Source organism: Nycticebus coucang, chromosome 10 (genome assembly GCF_027406575.1).
Source record: "Nycticebus coucang isolate mNycCou1 chromosome 10, mNycCou1.pri, whole genome shotgun sequence".
Lineage (NCBI taxonomy): Eukaryota > Metazoa > Chordata > Mammalia > Primates > Lorisidae > Nycticebus > Nycticebus coucang.
This window is the reverse complement of record NC_069789.1, coordinates 29,174,687-29,189,599: the sequence shown is the minus strand read 5'-3', so window position 1 is coordinate 29,189,599 and position 14,913 is coordinate 29,174,687. Positions and strand designations below refer to the sequence as shown.

The window sequence follows — 14,913 nt, the reverse complement described above, 5'->3', positions numbered from 1 at the left end:
TATTTTAAACTTTTGAAATTTTTGTATTTCTAAATTTTCTGTGAGGAGCACATTTAACTTTGTAATCAGGAAAAGAAAAACGATAAATTATTAAATTTAAAGAAAATTTGGTTGAGATTTGTTGGATAGTAGAGAGAATAAAAATTTCTGATGGAGGGGTGGCGCCTGTGGCTCAGCGAGTAGGGTGCCGGCCCATATGCTGAGGGTGGTGGGTTCAAACCCAGCCCCGGCCAAACTGCAACAAAAAATAGCCGGGCGTTGTGGCGGGCGCCTGTAGTCCCAGCTGCTCGGGAGGCTGAGGCAGGAGAATCACATAAGCCCAAGAGCTGGAGGTTACTGTGAGCTGTGTGACGCCACTGCACTCTACCGAGGGCGGTAAAGTGAGACTCTGTCTCTACAAAAAAAAAATTTTTTTTCTGATGGACCTCACCTCTCTACAAGAGAGAGCAACTGATTTGACAGCAAGTTTCATATGGTCCTTTCTCAAGCTTGACCTCTACGTGGTTGAGCACCTAGAACTACACCTGGCACAGAGCAAGCACTTGGTAAATATTTGTTTGAAACAAAAGACAGAGAAGATGACTGGATCGTATCTATCTGTTCTACTGTTGAAAACAGCAATGTTAGACTGAGGGATTTTTTTTTTTCTTTTTTTTTTTTTTTTTTTTTTTTTTGTAGAGACAGAGTCTCACTGTACCGCCCTCAGTAGAGTGCCGTGGCGTCACACGGCTCACAGCAACCTCTAACTCTTGGGCTTAGGTGATTCTCTTGCCTCAGTCTCCCGAGCAGCTGGGACTACAGGCGCCCGCCACAACGCCCGGCTATTTTTTTGTTGCAGTTTGGCCGGGGCTGGGTTTGAACCCGCCACCCTCGGCATATGGGGCTGGCGCCCTACTCACTGAGCCACAGGCGCCGCCCCAGACTGAGGGATTTTTAAAATGCACTATTTGGGACTCAATTTTCCTAGCTGTCAAACAGATAATAAATAGCTATTCCCTACTCTGAACTGTTAGTGACCTCTTGGAACTACTTCAAGAATAAATCCCTTTAAAAATCTCAGCTGTCTTTTTTTGCAGAAATTGACAAACTGATTCTAACATTTATGTGACTATACAAGGGACCCATAATAGCCAAAATAATCTTGAAAAAGAAGAATAAAGTTAGATAATTTATATTTTCTAATTTCAAAACTTACTACAAATCTACAGTGGTTCAGACAGTGTGGTACTGGAATAAGAACAGACATAGTGGTTAATGGAATAGAATTGAGAGTCCAGAAATACACCCTCATCTAGGGTTAACTGATTTTCAATAAGGGTGCTAAGACAATTTAATGGGAAAAAATAGTCTTTTGAAGATATGAGATGGAGGCTAGGTATGGTAGCTCAGCCTGTAATCCTAGCACTCTGGGAGGCTGAGGCAGATGGATTGCCTGAGCTCAGGAGTTGGAGATCAGCCTAAGCAAGAGTGAGACCCCGTCTCTAAAAATTAGCCAGGTGTTGGGCGGCGCCTGTGGCTCAGTGAGTAGGGCGCCGGCCCCATATGCCGAGAGTGGCGGGTTCAAACCCAGCCCCGGCCAAACTGCAACCAAAAAATAGCCGGGCGTTGTGGCGGGCGCCTGTAGTCCCAGCTGCTCGGGAGACTGAGGCAAGAGAATCGCGTCAGCCCAAGAGTTAGAGGTTGCTGTGAACCGTGTGACGCCATGGCACTCTACCCGAGGGCGGTACAGTGAGACTCTGTCTCTACGAAAAAAAAAAAAAAAAAATTAGCCAGGTGTTGGGGTGGATGCCTGTAGTCCCAGCTACTGGGGAGGCTGAAGCAAGAGGATTGCTTGAGCCCAGAAGTATGAGGTTGCTTGAGTTATGATGCCACGGCACTCTACCTAGGGCAACTGTGTAAGACTCTATCTCAAAAAAACAAAACAAAACAAAAAACATATGAGATGGGGACAGCTGGACATCCTCATGCAAAAGAATGAAGTTGGGCCCCTTACATCCTGCCATATACAAACTAATTAGAAATGGATATAGATCTAAGTGTAGAGCAAAACTACAAACCCCTAGAAGGAAACATAGGAATAAATCTTCATGATCTTGGATTAGGCAATACTTTCTTAAATATGATTTCATAAACACAAGTGACAAATGGAAAAACAGATAAACTGGGCTTCATTACAATTAAAAGATTTTGGCTGGATGCAGTGGGGCATGCCTGTGCTCCCAGCTAATTTGGAGGCTGAGGCAGGAGGATCACTTGAGCTCAGGAGTTTGAGACTGTGATGAATTATGATCATGCCACTGCACTCTAGCCTGAGCAACAGAGCAAGAACTGTTTAAAAAAAAAATTTTAGGTGGCGCCTGTGGCTCAAAGGGGAAGGGCACCGGTCCCATATGCCGGAGGTGGCGGGTTCAAACCCAGCCCTGGCCAAAAACCGCAAAAATAAATAAATAAATAAATAAAATAAAATCTATTAAAAAAAGTTTTTTTTAAAACGTTTGTGCTTCAAAGGACACCATCAAGAAAGAGAAAAGACAACCCACTGACTGTGAGAAAATATTTGTAAATCATATATTTGATTAGGGATTTATGCTCAACAATAAGGACAACAACCTAGCTTTAAAAAGGGCAAAGGATCTGAATAAGTATTTCTCCAAAGAAGATACATAAATGGCCAATAACACATGACAAGATGGGCAATATCACTAGTCATAAGGGAAATGCAAATCAGAACTGCAATGAGGTACTCCATATACCCACTAAGGCAGCTACGATAAAAACAATGAACAAAATCAAGTGCTGAGCCGGGCGTGGTGGCTCACGCCTGTAATCCCAGCACTGTGGGAGGCTGAGGAGGGAGGATTGCTTGAACTCAGGAGTTCGAGGCTTGTCTGAGCGAGAGTGAGACCCCAACTCATGGAAAAAAATGGAAAAACCCAGCTGGGCGCCGCTGCGAGCGCCTGTAACCCCAGCGGCTTCGGAGGCTGAGGCAGCAGGATGCCCTCAGCCCGAGTCTGAGGTTGCAGTGAGCTACGATGCCATTGCCTTCTGCTCAGGGCATAGGGTAGAACTCTGTCTCGACAAAAAAAAAAAAAGCAAGTGCTGTTGAGGATGTGGAGAAATTAGAACCCTCCTACATTGTTGGTGGGAACATAAAATAGAGCAACTGCTTTGGAGAAATAATTTGGCAATTCTTCAAAAAGTTAAACACGTGGCCATTTGACCCAGAAATTTCACACATAAACACACACATGTAGCCAAGAGAACTGAAAACCTGTGTTAACACAAAAACATTTTTTTTTTTTGAGACAGAGTTTCATTTTGTCACCCTCAGTAGAGTGCTATGGCATCATAGCTCACAGCAACCTTAGCCTCTTGAGCTGAAGCAATTCTCTAGCTTCAGCCCCCCTCAAGTAGCTGGGACTACAGGCACCTGCCACAATACCCAGCTATCATTTTTAGAGATGGTGTCTCACTTTTGCATGGGCTGGTCTTGAACTCATGAGCTCAGGCAATCCACCCACCTCAGCCTCTCAGAGTGTTAGGATTACAGGCATAAGCCACTGCTCGAGGCCCTACACAAAAACGTTTTTTAAAAAATAATGCTTTATTTTTAAACAATGTTTTATAACAACATTATTTCTCTTCTTCTTTTTTTTTTTTCATAGAGACAGAGTCTTACTGTACCACCCTCCAGTAGAGTGCCATGGCGTCACAGATCACAGCAACCTCCAACTCTTGGGCTTACGCAATTCTCTTGCCTCAGCCTCCCAAGCAGCTGGGACTATAGGCACCCGCCACAACGCCCAGCCATTTTTTTGTTGCAGTTTGGCCGGGGCTGGGTTTGAACCCACCACCCCCGGCATATGGGGCCCGTGCCCTACTCACTGAGCCACAGGCGTCGCCCATAACAACATTATTTCTAATAGCCAAAAGGTGGAATAATCCAAATTTCCATCAACTGATGACTAGATAAACAAAATGTATAAATACAATCCACACAATGGAATATTATTAAGCCAGCAAAAGGAATGAAGTATTAATATAGACGACAATGTGGGTGATGTGGAAAGCATGCTGAGGGAAAGAAGACAGACACAAAGGCTACATTTTGTATTACTTTGTAATTATACATAAGATGCCCAGAATAAACAAATGTATAGGAATAGAAAGTAGATTGGTGTTTGTTATGGGACAGGGGTAGAGGTGAGGAAAATGGGAAGTCAGTCCGGATGGGTGTGGATTTCTTTCTGGAGCAATGAAATGTGGTGATGGTGGCACTATGTCACTTGAATGTACTAAAAGCCATTGTATTGTACACTTCAAAAGGGTGAATTTTATGATATGTGAAATTGATCTAAATAAAGCCGTTACTAAAAAAAGAAAAGGTAAACGATGCAAGGGGGTCTCTTGAACCAGATCACTGGAGTTTGGACTAGTGCAAACTTTCAGGGGAATGGAAGTCCTTGTAGGGTCCCAGGGAAGTCTGAGTCTTCTTCCCCCTGCTCCACAGTGCATATGACATAGCTGGCCCTGTGCCCTCTAACAGGTTGCTAAATGGCTTTCAGAGATGAATTAGCCAGTAGCTTTCTAAGCTGTCAGCTATGCTGAGTGTTCTGAAAGGGCCTGAGCTCCTTCAAACAGCCCTCCTAGGTGGCTCTTGTTCTCTCTTATCTGGGCCTTTGCCCCTCCTTCCCACTCCTCCTCCTCCATGGGGTCTTCCCGGTCCCAGTGGGCCTCTACCTGTCTCAAAGGTCATTTACTTCTGGCGGATCAAAATCACCACCAGGCGTGCTTTTTGGAAAAAATGTGTGGTGGCTCACACCTGTAATCCTAGCACTCTGGGAGGCCAAGGTGTGAGGATCACTTGAGGCTGGGAGTTTGAGACCAGCTTGAGCAACATAGTGAGATCCCTGACTCTACAAACAAATATAAAAATCAGCCAGGTGTGGTGGTGGGTGCCCGTAGTTCCAGCTACTTGGGAGGCTGAAGTAGGAGGATCATTTGAGCCCAGGAGTTTTAGGTTGCAGTGAGCTAGGCAGACACTTCTGTGTTACTCTAGCCTGGGGAACAGACGGAATCTTTGTCTCAAAAAAAGTTTTTTTTTTTTTTGTTTTTTTTTAATAAAAGAAAAAGGACAGATTCCTGAGGTTCAGCAGACTGCAATTCTGAATCAGTAGGTTGGGGGTGGACCTGGGAGTCTCAAAGCTCCCCCAGGTGACTCTGGTGATCAGCCAAATTTGGGAACCTTTGACAGTCCACTCTCCCACCCAGTGCTCCAGTATCCTTGCCAAGTGGTTGACTCAGCTTCCAAGAAGCAGTCCCCAACTTGCCTGGTCCGAGGTAGCGCTCCACCCAAGTGCTTCGAAAATGCTGCGCTCATCATCACCCTCAATCTCAGTGTGAATCATGGATTGTCATTGCCTGTTTAAATGTCTCACTCCTCCACTAACTAGACTAAGAGCTCTTTGAAGAAGGGGACTGTGTCTCATTTAATGTTTTACCCCCCAATGTCTGACTCATACTAAGGACTTAGTACACTTAATGAATGAATGGATGAAGGCTACCAGAAATTTAATACAATGCATCATTATGTAAGGTGTAATGATTGTGTTTGTACCGCATCTGGTACAAAGAATTTGGCTATCCTATAAAGGGAATTAGAATTTAATATATCAGCTCTAAAGATCTGACTGGAAGCTGGCTGTCCTTTGGACAAGCAGGTCCAGCTATTGTCACAAGAGCATCCTTTAGGAACACATACTGTTTACTGGAAGGGTTATTTCTTAGGACCACGGACAAGCTTTGAACTAGACTCTATTGTATGTAAGTGTTAGAGAAAAGTATGAGCTGATTATTCCTGAACGCTGAGATTTATTTTTATTTTATTTTATTTCTGTTTTGAGACAGAGTCTCCCTCTGTTATCATCGGTGGAGTGTCCATGGCTTCATCATAGCTCACGGCAACCTCAATCTCTTGGGCTCAAGTGGTCCTCTTGCCTTAGCCTCCCAAGTAGCTGGGACTACAGGCACCCCACCACCACGCTTGGCTAGTTTTTTCTATTTTTAGTAGAAACAGATGCTCACTATTGCTCAGGCTGGTCTTAAACTCCTGAGCTCAAGCAAGCCACCTGCCTCAGCCTCCTGGGGTGCTAGGATTACAGAAGTGAGTCACTGCCCAGCCCCTGAGAGGACTTAGATTTATCCACATTCATGTAGCCCATCCAGACAGGACGGAGCCCATTTCGAGGGGCCTGAAGCTCAGACAATTTAGGACGCCCTCTTTATGAAAGCTCTTGTTGGCGGGGCATGGTGTCTCTCACCTGCAGGCAGGCACTCTAGCCTGGGCAACAGGGCAACATTCTGTCTCAAACAAACAAGGAAATCTCTTGTTTCCCTATTACCCACAGATTTGCAGTGCCAGGAGCCCAGGACATGCTCATTTTGTTTGAAACCGCCACCTCCCGCATATGGGGCTGGCACCCTACTCCTTTGAGCCACAGGCATTGCCCCTGACGTGCTTATTTTGTGACATCACATCTGATCCTGCACTTCTGTGACATGCCAGCTGAGTCTTCACAGTGGGTGATCCGAGTATTCTTGGAAGTCATTCCTATACTGGGATAGCTAGTGACAACTTAATGTATACGGAAGTGACGGTATCCCCCATGTATCCCCACATCCCATTCTAAGTGTACTACATATTCCTCAGCTGAATCCCAAAAATGCCCACAGACACTCCAATGTCATGTGATATCAGAGAATGGTTGTAGAGGGGAAATTAAGGCAGAGACCCAACTTAACCAGTTAAAATATCTTACTTTTGAAATTTTTATAAAAATGGATTACCAGGAGAGCACACAGTAGTCCCCTCCAGAGCCACAGAAGAGGACAGTGGCGGGGAGAAACGGGGACACTGCACTAAACCTTAATGTCCTCCAGCTTCACGGCAAATGTGCCTCTGAGGCCCACAGACATTCACTCAGTGTCCACTCCCTGCCAGGGACCATGTCAGACGCTAGGAACACAGCAGTGAGCAAAATACAGTCCACACCCTCACGGGAATTACGTCTAGTCTGGTTAAACCAGAGGTAAGTTTTCCCCAGTTTTAGAGGCAGGGACAATGGATAGTATGGGCCATTACTGCCCGACTCTTTTTTGTCTCACTGCACACTTGAACCTGTAGTTAAACTTCTGCAGCACAGAAGTTATATTGACCAAAAAAAGAATAAGAAAAAGACTATACTTACCATGCTTTGAACTTCTTTCAAAAATAATTTAATTAATGATCTTTTTTTTTTTAATTTTTTTTTTTTATTGTTGCAGTTTGGCCAGGGTTGGGCTCGAACTCACCACCCTCAGTATATGGGGCCAGCACCCAACTCACTGAGCCACAGGCACTACCCTTAATTAATGATCTTTAAAAATTTTTGAGGCAGGGGTGGCACCTGTGGCTCAGTGAGTAGGGCGCCGGGCCCATATACCAAGGGTGGCGGGTTCAAACCCGGCCTCGGCCGAACTGAAACCAAAAAACAGCCAGGCATTGTGGCGGGTGCCTGTAGTCCCAGCTGCTCGGGAGGCTGAGACAAGAGAATTGCGTAAGCCCAAGAGCTAGAGGTTGCTGTGAGCTGTGATGTCATGGCATTCTACCGACTGCAGTACAGTGAGACTCTGTCTCTACAAAAAAAAAAAAAAAAAAAGTTAAAAAAAAATTTTTTTTTTGAGGCAGCCGGATGCAGTGGCTCATGCCTGTCATCCTAGCACTCTGGGAGGCTGAGGTGGGTGACTTGCTTGAGCTCACAGGTTCAAGACCAGCCTGAGCCAGTGCAAGAGGCAAGAGAATCCCTTCAGCCCAAGAGTTTGAGGTTGCTATGAGCTATGATGGCATGGCACTCTACCTATGTTGACAAAGTGAGACTCTCTCTCAAAAAATAAAAAATAAAAAAGTTGTCGTGGCACACCTTAGATCCTTTCATGGCACATCTATTGAAAATCACAGGAATAAACGAATGATGGAATAAATGAAACATTTCAGGGCCGGGCATGGTGGCTCACACCTGTAATCCCAGCATTTGGGAGGCTAAGGTGGGTGGATTGCCCAAGCTCACAGGTTCAAGACCAGCCTAAGCCAGTACAAGACCCCCGTCTCTAAAAATAGCTGGATGTTGTGGTGGACACCTGTAGTCCCAGCTACTTGGGAGGCTGAGGCCAGAGAATCACTTAAGCCCAAGACTTGGAGGGTGCTGTGAGGTGTGACTCCACAGTACTCTACAGAGGACAGCAAAATGAGACTCTGTTTCAAAAAAAAAGAAAGAAACATTTCAGAACTAAAAACTGTTGCGCTATTGACATTTAGCATGACAAAAATGAAATTCAATACAAATTACAAAGTTGCTATAAAAGAGTATGAAAAATTGTATGGATGATAATGACATGGTTATTACAGCACAATTTTCCAGGACCCAGCAGGACTATTGTTCTAACATGTCTTAACATTGGCAGGTAACCAGAGATTCCTCTTTCTTTCTGGAACTAAATTGGCACTCCAGCTAATACACCTGCAAGGTTGGTCCTCCCTCAGGCGGGAAAGGTAAAAACAGGGAGAGACAAGTGAGAACCAGCCCTGGTTCTGTACCACGGGTGCCTCCTGCTTCTGCTCTAGGGCTTCCAGGAGCTGCTGGGACTGTGACCCTCTCAGTCTCATCTGTCACACCTCTGAGGTAACTCACCACAGCAGGTATTACCTCTCCCTCCTGCTGGCTCCTCACCTCCCACTTCACAGATAGATGTGGTCTGCTGACAACGCCCAGCTCCCAACCCTGCAAAGTTACCTGCACCTGAGTCCATCTTCCTCTCCTCCCCATTAAAACTGAACAAGTCCCAGCTCCACTTTCTAACTTGGTGGCATTGAGCAATTGTGGCAATCATGTAGGCCTCAGTTAAATAGTGGCCCTCATTTTTAAATGGGGATAATTATAATTCCTACTTTTTTTTTTTGTTTGTAGAGACAGAGTCTCACTGTACCGCCCTCGGGTAGAGTGCCGTGGCGTCACACGGCTCACAGCAACCTCTTAACTCTTGGGCTTACGCGATTCTCTTGCCTCAGCCTCCCGAGCAGCTGGGACTACAGGCGCCCGCCACAACGCCCGGCTATTTTTTGGTTGCAGTTTGGCCGGGGCTGGGTTTGAACCCGCCACCCTCGGCATATGGGGCTGGCGCCCTACTCACTGAGCCACAGGCGCCGCCCTATAATTCATACTTTTGAGGATGGCTGTGGGCACCAAGTGAGGTAACAGAATAGGCTCAGTACGGTGCCTGACACAAGAGACTTTGTCTAATTGTTAGTATCACTTTTACTGTTTTTGTCCAAGGCTAATGGGTTGCATGGTCTTCTGAATTCTGCCCCATCTTGCCTTTTCAGTAGCTCTCCTCCTGTCAGCTGTTCACTCTGCCCTATTTCTCCAAACTTTCTTCGTTAGGTGCCTGCCCATCACCATTTATACACATTCAGTTTACATCATTATTTATTTATTTATCTGAGACAGAGCCTCAAGCTGTCCCCCTGGGTAGAGTGCCGTAGCATCACAGCTCACAGCAACCTCTTAACTCCTAGGCTCAAGCGATTCTCCTGCCTCTGCCTCCCAAGTAGCTGGGACTACAGGCACCTGCCACAACACCCAGCTATTTTTTTGGTTGCAGCCATCATTGTTTGGCGGGCCCGGGCTGGATTCGAACCCGCCAGCTCAGGTGTATGTGACTGGCACCTTAGCCGCTTGAGCCACAGGTGCCAAGGCACATCGTTTTTTTAAATGACCACAAAGTGAAGAACTTTCCTTGACCCCCCCTGCCCCTCCATCTATCATTCTTTCTCCCCACCTTTGATCTTTAAAGAGTAGTCAGCTCTCACTGTCTCTGGGACATTCTTTTCCTCCCTTCCCTCTGCACCCACACACCTTGGCTCCGGAGCATGTCTTTGCAAGATCCCTAAAACCTCCCTGTGGCTGGATCAAGGGGCAACCTTGCGTCTCTTCTTCCTTAACTGCTCAGCAGGTTGAGGCCTTAGCCTAAAATGCTTTTCTCCCTTGGACTTCCTGTCCTTGCACTCTTTTGTCTCCACCTCCTCCATCCTAGGGCCTGCTGCTAAGGCTCCTGTGTGGGCTCCTCTTCCTCCATCTGTCCCAGAGAGGCTGTGTTCTCCCCTGGCCTAGTCTCAGGCTTATTCTCTTCTTATTCTTCCCTTCCCCCCAGTCTTTCCTAATGACTCTGAGCCTTCCGTCATCATCTGAGGCTGAAGATCAATAATCCAGAACCGCCAGCCCAGCCATCTCTTCTGGGCTCCAGACACATAAATCCAGCTGTCTACTGCCCTTTTCCGCTTACGTTCCCCACGGGCCCCTCACAGTTCACATGTTCAAACATAAGCTCATCATCTTGCCCCATAACCTAGTTCTTCCTCCCGTTTCCTGTTTCAGTGAAGGGCATCTCTCCTGACCTGGTTGCCCAAGCCAGAAACTTGAGTCTCCCTTCACTTCTTCCTTATCCAATCAATTAACAAGCACTGCCGATTATTCCTCCTATAAATCTCTCAAATCTACTTGCTTTTCTTAATTTCCGTAGTCACTACTCTCTCTTACTCAGTCTCCTCGTTTCCAGACTCCCCCCTTCCTCACAGAAGTAGATTGGGTGGCCCAGGAGGGACAGATTCTGCTCCTAGTGATTGGCCTCCCTGCCCAACTTCAGGTCTTTTCTCCTCTTTGCCACCTGCCCTTCACTCCAACTACCTCTTCTACTTCCAGTTTCCAGAAACACCAGGCTTTTTCTTGGGTCTTTGATCCTGCCATTCAGTCTGACTGGAATAATCTTTGCGGTCTTAAGTTCTTTAAAATTGGGGTCACCTCCTCACAGTCCCCCAACATATACCTAGTGTGCTGTTCCCTGCAGTGTGCACTAAGTGCTTGTTTCCCTGTCTTTTCCTCTAGACTACAAACTCCTTGTTTGTCTCTGAACAAGGCTCCGAGTCATGCCTGGCATGAGGAAGGTACTGGACCCATGACTGCTGGATGAATGGCCCATTAGACTCTCTGCATACCCGTGGGAGCCAGCACAAGCCCAGTCCTCAGAATTGCTGAGTAATGTTTTTTTGGTGTTGGTTTTTGAGACAGGGTGTCACTGTATCACCCTGGCTAGAATGCCATGGCCGCATCATAGCTCATAGCAACCTCAAACTCCTGGGCTTAAGTGATCCTACTTCTTCAGCCTCCCAAATAACTGGCACTTACAGGTGTGCACCACCGTGCCTGGCTAATTTTGCTGTTTTTAGTAAGATGGTCTTGAACTCCTGGCCTCAAGCAGTTCACCTTCCTCAGCCTCCCAATGTGCTAAGCTGAGTAACCTTTTTAAGCACGTCTTTTCTGGTAGCTTAACACTGACCCCAAACATTCTTTCCACTATTACCATGCCTCAAACTCTGAGCAAGGGGTAATAAAAGATGGGGTGGCCCATGCCAGGATGACAATGTACATTTTCCCTTTTCTGAGAAGGTCAAGTCTACTAGCTCCTCCTCTCATCTTTCTCTTCTTCCCATCTCAGCATCAGTGTATCACTATTCACCCACCTTGGCTTCCTTTCTCCCTCTTTCTCACCAAGGCTAGCCCTTCCACTGGGACCCTTGATTCCATGCCTTTTAGGGACTGTCATTCCCTGTCTTCTTCTCTTCACCTACAATGTTGCCCTCGCTGTAGCGTCATCATTCCATTCTGTAGATGCACAAGCAAAGGCCTCCACCATCCAAGCTTCCTTCAGATGTTTTCTTCTCACTAAAGTGTAAATACTGGCTCTGCGCCTGTGGCTGAAGCGGCTAAGGCGCCAGCCACATACACTTGAGCTGGCGGGTTTGAATCCAGCCCAGGCCCGCCAAACAACAATGATGGCTGCCACCAAAAAATAGCCGGGCGTTGTGGTGGGCACCTGTAGTCCCAGCTACTTGGGAGGCAGAGGCAGGAGAACTGCTTGAGCCCAGGAGTTGGAGGTTGCTGTGAGCTATGATGTCACAGCACTCTACCCAGAGCTTGAGGCTCTGTCTCAAATAAAAAAAAAGTGTAAATACTGAGGAGGGATTAAAAATATGTCCTGTTTAAGTTGTACTTAAAGCCTTCAACCAAAAAGGTGCAGTCCTGTTGATAGAATTTCTGGCATTTTCTGAGTTAGAAAAGAATATTACAGTAAAAAAGAAAAGATCTCATCCTTCTCTCTCTGTTTGGCTTGTGAGTTTTCCCATATAAGAACCGGGCATGAAAAAAAAATAGCCGGGCATTGTGGCGGGCGCCTGTAGTCCCAGCTGCTTGGGAGGCTGAGGCAAGAGAATCGTGTAAGCCCAAGAGTTAGAGGTTGCTGTGAGCCGTGTGACGCCACGGCACTCTACCCGAGGGCGGTACAGTGAGACTCTGTCACTACGGAAAAAAAAAAAAGAACCGGGCACGAATATACCATCTCTGCTGTGCAAATATTTCCCTTGATTAGAGGTCAGAGCCGGGTCTCAGCCTGCCCCAGGCACACATGCACAGAACCTGACTTCCTCCCTGTAGGCTGTTTGAGCTCAGTGTGGGCCTGATATCCATCTCTGTTCAGTGTGCTTTTATATCCCGAGTGTTATTTTAATCAAAACCATGTTTTATTTCTTTAACTCCTTTTATTTTGTGCAAAATGGCTCCTCCATGTATTGCAAGTAATAATAACAGCAGACAGCTCGTGTTTACTGCACCAGACTCTGCACTAAATGCTTTGAATATAATTGTCCTCATTTCATCTTTCACAGTAACACAGTGAAGTAGGTTCTGCTATTGTCCCTGTTTTCCTCATGGGGAAACTGAGACAGCTGAGTTAAATAACTTTCTGGGAAGTAGGGAGTTAGCCCCCCTCTCAGGAGGTGAAGGGGGGCTATGTGTCTTCCCACTTGCAGGAGGTTCGCAGTGACCTGCCAGACCTGAGAGCTCCTCTGATGGCTGCTAATAGTGGCTGCTGAGCTCCCTGCAGCTTTAGAATTATTCACATTTTATTAATGTAATGACAGTCAGCAGTATCTAATCTATAGCAGTGCTTCTCAAATTGTGACAGACTAGTTTTATTTTACTTTTAAAAAATTTCCAAATCATTTTCTATTAAGCTTTGATAATGACTGGAGAAGTTTCTAAACGCTCTGAATATCTGTACTTATCGTGGCAAATTAATAATGAACATTTGCGGCTCAGCGCCTGTGGCTCAAGTGGCTAAGGTGCCAGCCACATACACCTGAGCTGACAGTTTCAAATCCACCTTGGGCCCACCAAACAACAATGACGGCTGCAAACAAAAAATAGCTGGGTGTTGTGGCAGGCGCCTGTAATCCCAGCTACTTGGGAGGTGGAGGCAGGAGAATCGCTTGAGCCCAGGAGTTGGAGATTGCTGTGAGCTGTGATGCCAGGGCAATCTACCCAGGGCGACAGCTTGAGGCTCTGTCTCAAAATAAATAAATAAATAAATAAAAATAATAATGAACATTTGAGGCCAGGCAAGGTGGCTCACGCCTATAATTCTAGCACTCTGGGAGGCTGAGGCAGGTGGATTGCTTGAGCTTAGGTGTTCAAGATCAAGCCTGAGCAAAAGGGAGACCCCCATCTCTACTAAAAATAGAATAAAACTAGCCAGGTGTTGTGGTTGATGCATATAGTCCCAGCTGCTTGTGAGGGTGAGGCAGGAAGATTGTTTGAACCCAGGAGTTTGAAGTTGCTGTGAGCTACGATGCTACAGCACTCTAGCCAGGTGACAGAGTGAGACTCTGTCTTGAAAGAAAAAAAAAAGAATATTTGTAGGCCATCAACAGTACCAGTTCGGAACTATATTTTGAGTGGCACCAATGCATATTATCAGCAAAATAGCTTCATGCGTTTAAAATTGCTTTTTTTTTTTTTTTGCCTTTAAAATTTCATTTCATTCATTCAATAAATATTTTTTTCTTTTTATTTATTTATTTTTTTCTTGTAGAGACAGAGTCTCACTGTACTGCCCTCGGTAGAGTGCCATGGCATCACACAGCTCACAGCAACCTCCAACTCCTGGGCTTAAGCGATTCTCTTGCCTCAGCCTCCCGAGTAGTTGGGACTACAGGCGCCTGCCACAACGCCCAGCTATTTTTTGTTGCAGTTCAGCCGGGGCCGGGTTTGAACCCGCCACCCTCAGTATATGGGGCCGGCGCCCTACCGACTGAGCCACAGGCGCCACCTTCAATAAATATTTTTTAAGTGCTTACTACACAGTAGCCACCCAACTAGGTGCTACAAGTTAAGCAGTAAACAAGAACATCAGGGCCTTGACAAAGCTCACATTTTACCAGAGGAAGCAGACCTAAAACAACTCACTGCAAATTCTGCAAATTGATTAATTTTTTTTGTATAAATGCTGAGAAGACCAAAATACTGAGAATTCCTATCAGAATGCCCCAAGTTAGGCTGACAGGTGAAGGAATGCTTCTTTAAGCAACCTTTAATCTTAAAGATGAAGAATCAGCAGGGGGTGTAAGACCCAGAATGGAGAAAAAGACTTCTGGGGAGACAGAAGGGCATATGCAAGGGCCCTGGGGCAGAGAGACAGAGAGGAGGCTCGGAAATAAACAAAATGTCTTGCAGGTCTCTAAGAGCCATGTCAAGGGTTTTTTTTTTTTTTTGTAGAGACAGAGTCTCACTGTACGGGCCTGGGTAGAGTGCCCTGGCGTCACACGGCTCACAGCAACCTCTAACTCTTGGGCTTACGCGATTCTCTTGCCTCAGCCTCCTGAGCAGCTGGGACTACAGGCGCCCGCCACAACACCCGGCTATTTTTTTGTTGCAGTTTGGCCGTGGCTGGGTTTGAACCCGCCACCCTCAGCATATGGGGCCGGCGCCC

At 46.2% G+C, this 14,913-nt stretch overlaps 1 long non-coding RNA gene across 1 annotated transcript in view; it reads left to right on the top strand.

Annotated features, from left to right (window-relative positions):
• LOC128595450 (uncharacterized) overlaps positions 1-4,365 on the top strand; it is a 54,594-nt gene extending 50,229 nt beyond the window's left edge. Inside the window, exon 4 of the long non-coding RNA XR_008382936.1 lies at positions 3,666-4,365. This is a non-coding gene — a long non-coding RNA (uncharacterized LOC128595450). The remainder of the gene's footprint in view (positions 1-3,665) is intronic.
• The last annotated feature ends 10,548 nt before the right edge of the window (positions 4,366-14,913 follow it).